This window comes from Sciurus vulgaris, assembly GCF_902686455.1.
Source record: "Sciurus vulgaris genome assembly, chromosome: 1".
Classification (NCBI taxonomy): Eukaryota; Metazoa; Chordata; class Mammalia; order Rodentia; family Sciuridae; genus Sciurus; species Sciurus vulgaris.
In genome coordinates this window covers 106574837-106578192 of record NC_136461.1, presented here as the reverse complement: position 1 = coordinate 106578192, position 3356 = coordinate 106574837, and the positions used below count along the sequence as shown (strand labels likewise).

Genomic DNA, 3356 nt, shown 5'->3' with positions numbered 1-3356 from the left:
GCTCTGATTGGGCAGCGGTAGCTGGGAGCGGAAGCCGGTGTTTAGCAGCCCAGAGCATTTACAGCTGGTCATTCCAGCTTCAGGGGACTTTGGTCTTAACCACCGCGCTCTTGCTGAGGGCTGTCAGGAGATGTCATTCGGCAGCTTTCTACGAGGAGTTTAACCCGCCCCACCGCCGCCCGGATGGGACCGCCGGAGTGCTGTGAGAGGCGGGACAGAGGCCAGGAGTGAAGGCGGGGCCGGGCGGGCGGGGGTGCCGCGGGCGGCTGGCGGCTCACGGGACTTAGCCCCTGAGGGGAGTGCAGTCCGGAGGAGTGACCTCCGCCCGGCTTTTGCAAGAATGAGCCTGGCGCTCCTTTCCCGACTGTTGATTAGGTTCGCAGCCGAGGCACTGTCAGGGTCGCGGGTGTGATTAGAAGAGAGTAAACAGACCCGGACTGTAGTATGGTAGCCAAGGAGGCGTGCGTCCCGGGATGCAGACCAAACTGGGCGTCCAAGGAGCTCTGCGGGTTGTAGGTCCAAAGTCTATTCCATGTTACCGCTCCTGTGGGTTGGGCATTCCACCACCCGAGAGCTGCTCGGGTTAAAAGTGGGTAGACGCTGAACCCAGGATGCTGAGTTGTCTAGGTCCGCGCAATCCCTGAAATGACATTGGCCTGGCTTTGTGTTTCCGCTTTCAGGCTTTTTGAGAGGGAAGTGACCAGGGCTGGCTCCTCCTTGTTGGCTGACTGAGGCTTTGGTGCTCTGTTGCCAGATGAAAATTAGCTTTTCTCTTTTTCATTTCTACCCGCTTTTATTCTTGGGCTGCATAGAAGTTTTAAAAATTAACTCTGATGTCTGTAGCTGTGCAAAATGAAGTCCGACATGTAATACTTAAGTAAGCCCCTGCCATCGCTTATTGAACAAAACATTTACAGTCAGCCTGGAAATTAGACTCCTATCTGATTGTTTTCATGTTTTTAAGACAGCTCATCTTATTCAAGAAAAGTACAATAGTAAGAATACATGAGACGACACTGGATACTGAATAGCTGTAGTACCTAGGTGTTTTGAAACAAGATTAATGTGAATTAGATGAATGAGAAGGCAAGAAATTGTGGCAATAGATTTATTCCAAGAAGACTGTAGGGAGCGTTTGGATGGGTGTATATCGTTAATATGTCCTATAGGTGCTATACATTATCTTATAGAGGCAAAACATGTGCTTCAGTAACAAACTGGACACCCCTTGGATTATCTGATTTTCAGAAAGCTGTTTTACAGCTGTGTGAACTGTAGATGACCGACATTAATAATAAATTTTTTTTTCTGTAGACATGTAGGTTCATTGGAAATTTTTTTCTCTTAGAGGTTCATTGGAAATTTTGCTTCCTTTTGCATGTTCATTTCAGTATTTCCTAACTTGTTAATGTGTCTGATTCTGAGATTCATTTTATCTGCCATCAGTCTGACTGCCTTTTGAAGTAAATAAAATCTTCAACATGTGTTCATTTTTATGTTTAAATGAGTCATGATTTTACCTTTTTAAAAGAAAAGTTTTCTTAACATATTAAAAATTAAGAGAAGGGATAACCACAGAGGGGGAAAGAGAGTTTTAGTAAAGATGGTATCGGAACAACTGTGAGTGCTAAGATAATGTAGCTTATAAAATTCCTTAACACACTATATCAGGGTTATAACCCTATATTTATATTCAAGTTTTGAATTGTTCTATGTATTTATACTTTTATACTTATAAATGAAATATGGTATGATTTGTTTGATATATAAGTGGTGCTGCTAATTTATTATTAGGTAATGTGCTTTTTGCATTTTTTAATGATGGTGTTTTGAAGAGGACCTATTGGATGGGACTTAGAAATGTTTTATACTGTATTTATATTGATACATTGGACTATTCAGTTTTTATATTCACAACTTAAAAATAAGTCTTTTCAAGTATAATAGATTTAGTGTTGGGATAGAGATGGTCTGTACAAATATCCTAATATGCCTTGAATTTGTAAATATTGAAATACAAAGACATAGAAAACGGTAACCTTGTAATTTATGCAAAAACAGTGAAATAAGCTGGTAATTATTGAAGGTCAGATGTATGGACCAATTCTCTTTGTTCTTTTATCTAGACCTGGCTAATCAATGTAAGCATTTTGAAGGACAGGTAAATAAAAGTTCTCATTTTTCTCTTCAGTATCATTTTCTTTTCGTCTAGAAAATTATTGTTTTTTCGAGACAGTGATCCAGGGTATTCTGCATTATTCTGCCCCATTTTTTTTTCTACACATTCTTGAATAATAAAATCTAATTTTTCTAGTCAATCCAGTTGTTCATATAAAACAATATTTAGAGGACTTCTTAAACTAAAAGATGACAGGATGTGGGGTGGGGAAGAAGCTGCAGTGTAATGAGAACTGTTTACAGTAGATCATTTTAAGTATAAAGGATAGGTAGTATACATAATGTTCTTTATCTTTAGGTTCTTTCTGTTCTACTAAGATACAAAGAAAGTATGGCTAGGAAATAGATCTGATCCATTCTGGAATCTTCTGATTGTCTCATGTAGACTTTTTGATCTGAGGACATTAATATGCTTCAGGAGCTTGTTTTACTAATGCTTAGTGTTTGCTTATGAACTTGTTTAAAGTGCAGAATTGATCATTTGATTTTCACCAGAAAATTTTACTCCCCGTTAATGTTATCTAAAATTCTGGCTGTGGCTGGAGATTATTGTGGCCTTTGCCTCCTCCCACCCTCACTTGGCTATTGTTTGCATCCTTTTCTATCACTAGAATTTTTAATCTAAGTCTGAGAACCCTCTCAGATTTATTTGAAGGTCTGAGATGGTATGAGTTCGTGCACACACATTTTGGGGGCAAAAGGATCTTCATGTTTCATGTGGTTCAGGGGCCTGTAGCCTTAAGAATGTTAAGAACCACTGTTACTAAATCAGTTAGATTTTGCTGCCTGGTTTGGGTTTGCTCCTTTTGCTTTATTTCCATGGTGTGTATGTCTGTGTGTGTTGGGGGGAGAGGGAAATTTATGAGAAAGATCATTTTTTGCCTAGAGATGGAGCCTTAAAAGAATTCAACCTTTGTTAGATACTGTGACATAAATGTAATGGCCTTTCCATAAATTCCATTAAATTTTGCCCTACAGTGAGAACTATGAGTGTTACTTATTACTCATTTAACACTCATTGTCTTATGGGTCACAAGGACTTTTAAGAACTCAGGGGAAAATCCAACAAATTGTACTAATAGACTGTGATTGGAGATATCAGATAACTATCAGTGTACATCAAAGAAGATAATAGAATTTCAAGAAGGGAAATGATCAGTTGTAAATGTGACTAAAAT

The 3356-nt window shown here is 39.2% G+C and overlaps 1 protein-coding gene across 2 annotated transcripts in view; it reads left to right on the top strand.

The window, feature by feature from the left end:
• Positions 1 to 44: 44 nt before the first annotated feature.
• GDAP2 (ganglioside induced differentiation associated protein 2) overlaps positions 45 to 3356 on the top strand; it is a 69355-nt gene continuing 66043 nt past the window's right edge. Inside the window, exon 1 of one of the 2 annotated variants that reach the window (XM_079100330.1) lies at positions 45 to 202. The gene's annotated coding sequence lies outside the window, so the exon portion shown is untranslated. The remainder of the gene's footprint in view (positions 203 to 3356) is intronic. The other variant, XM_079100331.1, reaches the window with a different exon arrangement.